We start from the raw sequence: 10,585 nt of genomic DNA, 5'->3' as shown, positions 1-10,585 counted from the left end.
CGTCAGGAAGTTTAAATGGGACCACGGGGAAACAACTAATGACAAGAGGCTAGAACGATGTTGACAGGTCATTTAGCTGTAGAAAGGCAAGCAGATCGCAGACTTCATTGCAAACGGGCAGTAACCTCTGGAGTGCTGAGTTGTGAAGAATCCTGAGACCAAGGCTCGTGTTGGTTTAGAAGCGGTACGGCGTGATGAGTGATGCCTGCTTTTTTGAATGGTTTACACAGACCACGTACCTAATATTCCCGACTAGCTCTTCCTCTTGCCTCCACAGCAGTCTACATTCAAATCATCTTAGAAAGATGAGATGCTATTCTATTTTTAAGAGGCTTAAAGAAGACACTATATAAACTTCTTTCAGAAATGCAAAGATCGTTACTTCAAATAAATTCTCCTTGCATGACCTGAGACCTTGTTGCTTTGATGTAAAGTCCTTTGCTTTGGAATTGGCCACCATGTGTGTCTAAGGTCACGACTTTGGACTGTCTCCTCCCTCTGACTATCGGCTCCACCCATCCAGGGCTTCCTCCTTTCCTTGACGTCCTCTTCCCCACCTTTGTCACCCCTGCTGGCAAACGGGGGTCTTCAGACTGAGACAGAGAGAGCCTCAAGGACACAGTGGGTGATGGAGAATCTGGGTTCTTGTCTTGGTTCTGCCACCGGATCCCTCTGGGGACTTTTTTGCTTTACTTTTTGGAGCCCGATTTTCCTCATCTGTCAAAGAAGGTGGGATTTAGCCTGCGCACGAGGACTGGCCTGAGATTATAGTTTATATAATCAGGGAAGAGGGAGGGTTGACATCTCTTATCGGAGTCTCAAAAGGGGCCATAATTCCCAGGCTGTTGAGAGTCACAGGCCTCTCTAGGTGACTTCTAATACTCTTTCAATTTGAAATTTGTACATGAAGATCCATTCCCTTGTAATGGTTAGCTGAGCATCATGGTCTCAGGTGGGAGATGTGGCAAAGCATTCTCAAATGGCAACTTTCACTTCTTCCAGAAAATGGACCCGTATTACTATTAATGGTCCCATATTAATCAGGTTTTAGAGGATGACGAAAGTAGACCAAAAATGCCTAAGGAAGAGGAAGCAGGGCTGTTGTTCAAAATACCCTGACACCCCATGAGTTATGAAAAAGGAAGTGTTGCTGTAAAAGATTTCTTTGTCTTTTCATGGCTTTAAATCTAAGGCTCTGGTCCCCTGGGAGAAGTGGCAGCAGGTCCTGTCCCAGCCACGGTCGACAGCCACCTGCTACAGTCAAGGTTACAGAATGTTGGGCTGCTGTAGCGAAAACAGTTTAGCTACATTCACCAAATGTGGTTGCTGTCGATTAGATGAAACATATTAGATGTGTGTGTAAGAGAACAGAAAATTGTCTGGAAAGGTAACAGAGTGACCCTTCTTCTGGGAGAAGGGATGTGGATGGGTGAAACTTGGTTTTACTAACTGTATTAGTTTCCCAAGGCTCCTGTAACAAATTTTCACCAACTGGGGGGCTGAAAACAACAGGAATTTATTGTCTCAGAGTTCTGGACCCTAGGAGTCCAAAATCAAGGAGTCGGCAGGGCCGTGCTCCCTCTGTGGGCTCTAGGGAGAAATCCTTCTTTGCTTCTTTCCATTTCTGGTGGTCCCGGGGTGTTCCTCGGCTTGTGGCAGCATCACTCCAATCTCTGCCTCTATTGTCACATGGTCTTCTTCCCTGTGCGTCTCTGTGTGTTCTCTCTTCGTAAAGGATGCCAGTCACTCAAAATCAAGGTGTCGGCAGGGCCGTGCTCCCTCTGTGGGCTCTAGGGAGAAATCCTTCTTTGCTTCTTTCCATTTCTGGTGGTCCCGGGGTGTTCCTCGGCTTGTGGCAGCATCACTCCAATCTCTGCCTCCATTGTCACATGGTCTTCTTCCCTGTGTGTCTCTGTGTGTTCTCTCTTCGTAAATGATGCCCGTCACGGGATGTAAGTCCCGCTCTAAATCAGGATGATTTCATCTGTGTTCACACTGAGACAGGGAGTCTCAAGGAGATGGTGGCTGGTGGAGAATCCGGGTTCTTGTCCTGGGTAGAGATCTCCAACTCAGTACATTTTCAAAGACTCTATTTTCAAAGAAGGTCACATCCTGAGGTTCCTGGTACATGGGAATTTTGTGGGACACTATTCAACCCACACCATGGTTCGAAGTTCTTTTTTTTTAATGAGGTTGCATTCATGCTTTACATAGAATATTAAGAAAATGAAACGAAACAACAAAAAATGGCGCTAAGGGAAACCATTATATATGTACGCACACACACGTCTGCTTCCGTTGGCTGCATTATAGGGAGGTGGTTGATGGGAAGAGAAGGGAATATAATAATAACACTGATAGAGTACTCACTATCTGCCAGACACTGTTTGTAGTGCTTTTTCTATATTAAATTACTTAATCCTCATAGCATCCTTATACAGTTGGTGATAACATCATTCCCACTTTACAGGTGAGAAAACTGAGGCACAGGAAGTTCAAGTGACTTGCTCCATCCTCCTCCAGGATGGGCATTCAGGCAGCCTGGCTCAGAAACTGTGCTGCTAACCGACCAGTTCAACTGCGTCTCCTTGTGCAGGTACTCGGAGGCCATCAGGGCCTGGTTAACGAACCTCGTCACCACTTCCTAAACACACACAGACAAACTTGTCACCACTTCCTAAATGCACACAGACACTCACACGCTTCCAGCCCCCAACAGAACAACACTAACTGAGCATGGAGCTTCTGTGTTTGGAGCGTTCGTCTGCAGAACCTCTTGAACTGAACGTTGTCAGATATTTACTTAAGAAAAATAAGTAACCAGTAGAACACAGTCGTTCACGGGCATGACGGCCGGCCTGGCAGACCACTGCGCTTTCAACCCGGAGGGCAGCATCGCTCTGGGCGAAGGGTAGCCGGATACCCAGAGGGGTTCCCTGGAAGCGGCTTCTTGCAAATGGCAGTTAAACCACGGTGGTTGACTTGGCACCTTACAAGTGACACACAGCACGTGAACTAAGAGGAATGATGGCTGAGCCTAGGGGACTTTCTCATTCAGGCCTTACCACGCCCGATGAATCATGAATGGCCCCAGGGCTGGGGTAGCGACTAACCAGAGCAGCAGGTCCTGTTTACCGTAAAGAGGGCCATGGGCTTCTTCCTGTAAACTTACCCCAGGGGCTCCCCTGCCACACCGCCCCCCACGCCTCCGCCCACCGCCCACCGTGAAGCTGCCTTTGCCCTATGGCTCTATGCACATTGAAGAAGGACAAATCTATATGGCAACAATGACTCAAATGAATATTTGAGACTTTTTCACTGCTCGGAGCTTGGTGTTGGTAACTTTTCAGGTAATTTCCCTCATCTAAATAACGTCCTGAGTGAAAACAGATCCTCATGTGCACAGCCTGAAAGCTCAGGGCGGGTGGGGGGGCAGGGGCAGGGGGCCATCCTCATAGAGCCGAAGCCTCTGGCCACACCAGCCCCGTTGTGTCCCTTGCTGTTCTGTGTTCTACTCCACCGGCTGGATCAAGACTGGGAACTCGTACATTCTGGCTTCTGTCAGGTGGGGCCGGGTTTGGCTCACCAGAGCATCCGACATAGAGTGCAGTGCTGACTGTGGAGATTAGATCGTAGTCTCCGAAGTCACGCCGCTGCCCTTCAATCCCAGCTCCAGCACTTCCCAGCCCTGTGGCCTTGGCAAGGTCCCCAACTCGGAGCGAGCCTTAGTTTCTTCACCTGTAAAATGGGCACAACAGTAAAACCTACTGCCTCAGGCTGGCATGAGGGTTAATGGAACGAGTCTACAGAGCGATCTTTGCACGGCGCCTGGTGCTTAGTCCCAGGAAATCTTAGTGACACTTCTCGGGCTATCAACACTGGAGTTCTGTGCCATTGCTCCCCTACTCAGAGGCTGGGGTGCGATGACATCATCATTCACTGGGCTCAAGAGATTTACTTTGCGCTCAGTTCGCCCATGTTGTATAATGAGCCATTATTTATACAGCAGCATTAGGTGAGAAATAGAGAAGGAGGGAGATGAGTTTTTTTTAGAGACCCGCTTTTAAAGTGTCTCCATCCGACCCCCTCCAAACCAAAGCCTGATGGGGTAGGGTCCATTTTCCTTTCCTGTAGGTCCCAAGCCCTGGTGGTGTTTCTTTTCTGATTAGAGCAGGTTTCTCTTCCCACTGGGGCTGCTTTCTTTCCCCCGAACCGGAAGGGAAGGCCCCCTTTCTCTCTCCAGTAACGGGCAAGAACAACGCTCCACTGACGACGTGAATGGAGCATTTCTTACTCTGAGACTCTTCCTGCTGCAGAGGCTGAGACCTCTCTTCTCTCTCCCCTCCTCTCGCCCCTCCCCCCACCTCCTTCCTGTCCCCTCTCCCCTCTCTCTCTCAATCTCTCTCTCTCAATATCTCTCTCTCTCAATATCTCTCTCTCTCAATATCTCTCTCTCTCTCTCTCTCTCTCTCTCTCTCTCTCTCTCTCTCTCTCTCCCCTTCCGAAGATGATGATTCATGTTCCCTACAGGTGATGCCACGGCTGGGTAGGATTCTTGATTCTGGCACAAGCTGACAAGGAAGGGAGGCTGCTGGGTTGGAGGGTCTCCGTGCCAGGCCTGTTCAGCTGTGATCTCTGACACGTGCCAGGCATCGAATTTCCTGGGCTTTTCCTCCCTTTCGGGCCTGTTAGCGGCAACCTCTCCTGTCACACAGTATCCCCTCGCCCTGCTTCATTTTCCATGAGGGCACTTAGCATCACCTGGACCACTTCTATACACGTACTTGTTGTCTGTTCTTCCCCTGGGAAGACAAGCCACAGGAGAGGAGGCCCTCTCTTGTACGCTGCCGAATCCCCTAGGGTCTGGCACGGTGCTTGGCAGATAGCAGGTGCTCAAGAAATCGTTCTTGAATGAATGAATGATGGCTGAGAGCTACTTCTGATTTCTTTCGAAAAGCCAGGAAATGCCTTTCTGATAAATGAATAACTGAAGTCTAGTCGCAGTCGTTCTGGGTGTCCAGAGTGGCTTGAGGTTGGGCCAGTCAACCAACTGGCACGACCTAGGTTATGGGCCGGCCCCTGCTTCCTGTGCAGCTGGAGAATCCAGCTGGTGAGGCGCAGTTCCCGGCGAATGGTGTAAAAGGAACCTGGGGAGGAGGACAGCTGGTCTTGGACACGGGACAGCCGGGGGGCAGGTCTCTGGTGCCTCTGTTTCTCCTGACTTCCGTAGTGCGGCAGAGGTCCGGGGACCGCCTGCCAGTCAGTCCCACAGCTTTGGTACTGAGGGACGTGGGTCCTTCGGGTGTCAAGTTTCTGGTCCTCTAGCGTGTACCCGGAAACCACGCTGATATGTCCGGGAAATACACACCGACCACTTGTGCTCTGTGGGTCCCCCACCCCCTTCCTTTTATATGTCACTGCTTCTTACAAACGAAAAAGCGAGTCGGGAAAGCAAGGTTAAAAATAATCAAACCACAGCTAAAGAAAGGCGCTATCGAAAGAAACATCAAGCTGAGTGTTATTCCACAGCGCTTTACACAGGGGCTCTGTGATTATCCGCTGAGAGGAACCTGCTGGGGCCTGGAGGGCTTCATGGGGCCAACGCTTCTTTCCTTTCGCATGACTTTAACGGGCCACAAAAGTTAGTGTGGGCTCCTGAGCCGCAAGGTGGAAAAAGTCAAGCTGTGGGGAGAGAAGAAGGTGAATAAAGAGACAAAACCCACAGCTCTACATTTCTGACCTTGTTAAAGACTCGCTGCTGTGACTTAACCGCTTTTCCTAATCACAAGCAGCTTCGGGCACCAGGAGGGTTGGGGGAAAGAAGGATCTGAGCACCTCAAAACGGAGAATCGAGGCTCCTTAACGACCCAGTTCACTCACCTGACATTGGGTGCTGAGGGGCAAGTGGGGAGGCTTCTGAGAGGCTCTGCACAGAGATGGGGTGGGGGGATTGGGAGTCTGGGGGCTCACTTCTTAGAGGGTTCCTGGACGCCTCAATTTTTCAAGGTTCCCAGAATATTAAAACATGAAAAGATGTCAGTACAGGGCCATAAAAACTGTGGCATATTTTAATAATTATACTTAGCATATTAGCCCTTTTAATACACAAGCGAAGAAAGAATATAGTGATTGTGCCAATCTAGGACTTATTAAAAGTATGAACCTTGAGTGTCTGTAGGTGGTGACGAAGGATTTGGGACATGCTGGTGACGATGGATGCGGGACACGCATGTGTACCTGGCAACATCTTTCTATTCTGTCAGTGAATCTCCTGGATACTGTGGGTGATTCAGAGATATTGTCGAAAGTCTAAATTTGAGTCCTTCGTGAATGTGGAGCCCTCCTCTCCTTGCTCAAGTGACGAAGCTGCCACTGGCCATCTCATGACATTTGTTATTGCCTGTCCCGCTTTGCTCTGGAGAAGACACAGAGGGGCCTCCTCTCTGGGCCTCGCCTATAGGCGCAGAGGGTGGGATGGCCTTGGATGAGTTGGCAGCTCGGTCGCTGGCTCAGTGGGGCCTCACCAAATACCAGGGTTTGAGTCACCTCTGCTGATAAGACAGATGGGAGCCTCTAAGTGAGTCCGGTTTTAGCTTCTTACCTTCAGAGGTTCGATTTCAGAACTTGCACGTTTCTTAACAAAACTATCGTAGCTTTGACAGAACTGTAGTTATTCTGGGAGCCAAAAACATCAGAGACGACGGATAAACAGAACGCTGAACATACAGCCTCAGACTGAGGGAAGCTTTATTCTCTGGCTCCCCGTTGCTGCATTTATTTATTCACTCAGCCAGTCTTCATTGAACACCTTCTAAGTGCCAAGCCCCATACGAAGTGCTAGAGAAATAATGGTGAGCAAACATAGACCTGGTCCCCTCCAGGATGAAGCCTACAGTGCAGTGAGAGGCTGGGTCCCTTAACTGAAAATCACGAAGCAGTGTATGTAGCCACTGCAGTAAACGCTCCTCTAAAGGAGAGGAACACGGTACCAGGAGCACATATTATGGGGTCTGATTTGATTAGGTGGGACGGGGAAGGATCTCTGAAAAACAGATATTGAGCTGGATCTGAGGGATGAGAAGGGAATTCCCGCCACTGCCCAAACTGTGCATCCCATCTAATCAGATCGTCTACGGAAGCATCAATGGCATGTGCAAAGGCCCTGAGGTGGGAGAGAAGAGAATGTAACAGATTGGGAGGGAAGTGGGGATGGAGCAGAGTGGTGGAGTTTCAGGGTGGTGCCCTGGACACCTGGGACACAGAGAGGCTGGGGCAGGGTCAGGACACCTGACAAGGTAGGCAGGAAGCAGGCCCCAGGGCAGGGCTTCTGGGCCTCCTATGTTTTCTCTCATTTTAAGAGCAATGGGAAGTCACGGAAAGGCTTCAAGCAGGGGAAGGAGACTGGGGATGCCTGAATCACATTTGCATTTTGAGAGGCCACTCTTGGCTGCAGTGCTAACGACTCTGAAGGTAATTTCTGCTTTGCAAATCCAACAAGCAGAGTTAGTATTCAGTTACTGGAAACGGAAGCCAGTGCCTTGCAGCCAGATCTGGGTTTGAATCCCAGCTTCATGCTTCATTTACGGTGTGGCCTTGGGCAAGCCAGCCTTTCAGAGCCTCAGTTACCTCATATATAAAATGGGATAATAATATCTCCTTCTGTGTTGTTCTGAGGGTAAAGAAATTAAAGTTAATAGTCTTGCTTAACACACTGAAAACTCTCCTTGGGATTTTTAAAAGTGGAAACCTACTTTGCTAATATGTATGGTATGAAAAAAACAAACTCAGCATGTCATATGATCTTTCTGCTTTACTTACAATAGCTTGAACTTCACCTGAACTTCACCTCTCAACAGATTAACAGTCTAGAAATATCTCTCCCTGCCTCTTTGAAACAACAACACAATAATAAAACAGCCACTTATTAAACTGTTTGTACAAGGTGCTGCAGTCACGCCTTCTGGTTTTGGCATTTATCAGATGATAAACCACGGAGAGACGAACAAGCAGAAAACGTACACATGATCAATGAGAAACAAAGGGATAGGTCATTGGCTATTGGGTAGGTGCATTAGTTGGTGATGAATAAGAGACTGCCAGGGTCTTATACTTAGCCAGAGTGGGGCTGGGAAGTCAGCTTTCTGTTTGGGTCAGTCCAGAATTGGACATTTCAGTGCTCTCATCTCCTAAACAACCCAGGGCCCTTCTGCGGATGACCTTAAGTCAAGGGTCTTGCCGGAAAGACTCAAGAGCCAACCTTATGAGGCTCTCACTGGCCAGTATTGTGACAATGTGAGCACCATGGATATGAAATATATCAAATATGTTGAAATGTTTGCGTTTACCATGATGCTGAAAGAATATTAATCACCATTGCAAGGTGATACGAAACCAATATATTATTCTGAAAATTTGTGAATAAAAGACAAGGGACTCAACATTTGTCCTGCCTTTCCGACATGAACTAAACCATAGTAGATGAAGAGAAGTTATTCTTTATAGAAATAGTTCAGCCGATTAGTTAGAAAGACTTCCCTCTCTCCCATTACATTCCTCCTGATGGAAGAACGCAAAGAAATAAGATTTTGTCAAAAAAAAAAGAATACACTGGATACAAGTGAACTAGATTCAACAACACATTTTTTTTTGAGGGGGAAATGGAGAGGATAGAGAAAAATGTCAAATGATATAAACTATGGGAAACGACAGGAAAAAGGGCCCAATTCCTAAAAGAAAAGAATTGCAAGGAAAAAAGGAGATGGAGGAGAAACCCATAGACTAAAAGAAACTCTATGAGCCCTATCACCCAATTGCAATGTGTGGATGCAAACCATCTGTAAAAATCTTTTTTAGACATGGATGAATAATTGGAAACTTGAACACCGACATTTGATGATTTTAAGGAATTGTTGTTAATTTTTTAGGTGGGCTACTGGATTGTGGTTAAGTTTAAAAAAGAGAAAGTTCTTATTTTTAACTATACCAACTAAAATATGTGTGGATGATCGACATGAGAGCCATGATTGCTTCAAATTAATAGGAGAGATGAGGGGAGGAGGAGGGTATAGATAAAGAACATTAGCCATGAGTTGGTAATTGTTGAAGGTAGGCCACAGGCTCATGGAAGTTTGATATTTTCAATAATAGAAAGTAAAACAAAATTGATTGGCCAGTCCAATATCTATCTGTCCCTTTCTTTTAATATTAAAACATTAATTATTATTAATAAAATTATATTGATATGAAGTCTCACTTGATCGATTTGTGCAGTCGCTTTCAAGGGCGATCTAGAGGCTGGCCTTGGCAGGTAGAAAACCTGGATTCTAATCCACTTTCCCATTCACCAGCTGAGTGACTTCAGAACTACAGCTCCCTGGGTCTCCTTGTATTCCTTTGGGAAATGAGGGGCCAGGATGATTTCTAAACTTCCTGCTGCCTGTGGATCCGTACAGTGATTAAAAGGTTTGGGTCCTGCCATCTGTCTGGTTGGCATCCCAGCTTTCCCATATGTATCCCTGGGGAAATTTACTTAATCCTCTCAGAGCTTCGGCTTCCAGATTTTTGTAAAATGGAAAGAACCAGAATGTTTCCCTCAAAGGGTTCCCATCGGGATTAAACGAGATGCTGAATGTATTCATTCCATCAACATCGAGAGCATCTCTGGGAGAGGCTGAACTATTTGGAGCCTAAAGGGGGATCTCAGACAATGCATGGTAAACGCCAAATAAGAAACAGGATTGCAAATAGCTAGACCCGTGAAGAAAAAACCACACAGCAATTTCACGGAGAACAACTTTCCAGGAAGGTGGGCTGCGACATTAAATGGGTTCACTGGGCCGAATGAAGTTGTTTGTTTTGGATGATGTATGATGTCGCCTTCCTCATGTAGCAGTGGTTCTCGGCCCGGTTGATTTCATCACTTTTCAACAGTTTTCCATTTGCCAATGTCAGATTTTTGGTTGCCAAGACTTCGGGGAGGATAGGGCTGGCATCTAATGGGTCATGGGCAGGGATGCTGCTAAATGTCCTGCAATGCATAGGACATCCCCCACACTGAAGAAGTATCTAGTCTAACGTCAGTAGTGGCAAAGTTGAGAAAGCCTGACAGAGAGAAAACAGCAAGGGCAAGTGCCCTCCGTCGGAAGGGACCTTGCTGTGGTCAGGGTGCAAACGGAAATCCAGCGTGGATGAGTAAACCAGGACGGAGCGCGGTAGGCTGGGCTAGCAGATAGAGCGCCCGTTAGGGCACCGTGAGAAGCCTGGGATCATCTCAGAGCAGCGGGCAGCCCTTGGAGAGTTTTAAGCAGGGGAGAAAAGTAACTCATGTAATGCGCTCTGTGCATTTAAGAGCTCAAATGAATAGTGTCTACTATTATCACCTCTGTGTCTCCCCTACTTGGCTGGCCCCAGCCCGAACCCAGGCCTCGGCGTGGCCGCAGTGACTCCTCCTGGCCAACAGGGGGCGCCGGCCGCACTTGGCCTCCGGCCGCCCGGGGCGGGCCTCCTCTTGCCTGCCCCCGTCCTCGTCTTTCCCCCTCTGGAGAAGTCGGGAAGGTGGCGGCGGCGGCGGCGGCGGTTGTCCCGG

Source organism: Pteropus alecto, unplaced genomic scaffold (assembly GCF_000325575.1).
Source record: "Pteropus alecto unplaced genomic scaffold, ASM32557v1 scaffold110, whole genome shotgun sequence".
NCBI lineage: Eukaryota > Metazoa > Chordata > Mammalia > Chiroptera > Pteropodidae > Pteropus > Pteropus alecto.
The sequence above is the reverse complement of the archived record's forward strand: the minus strand, read 5'-3'. Positions refer to the sequence as shown.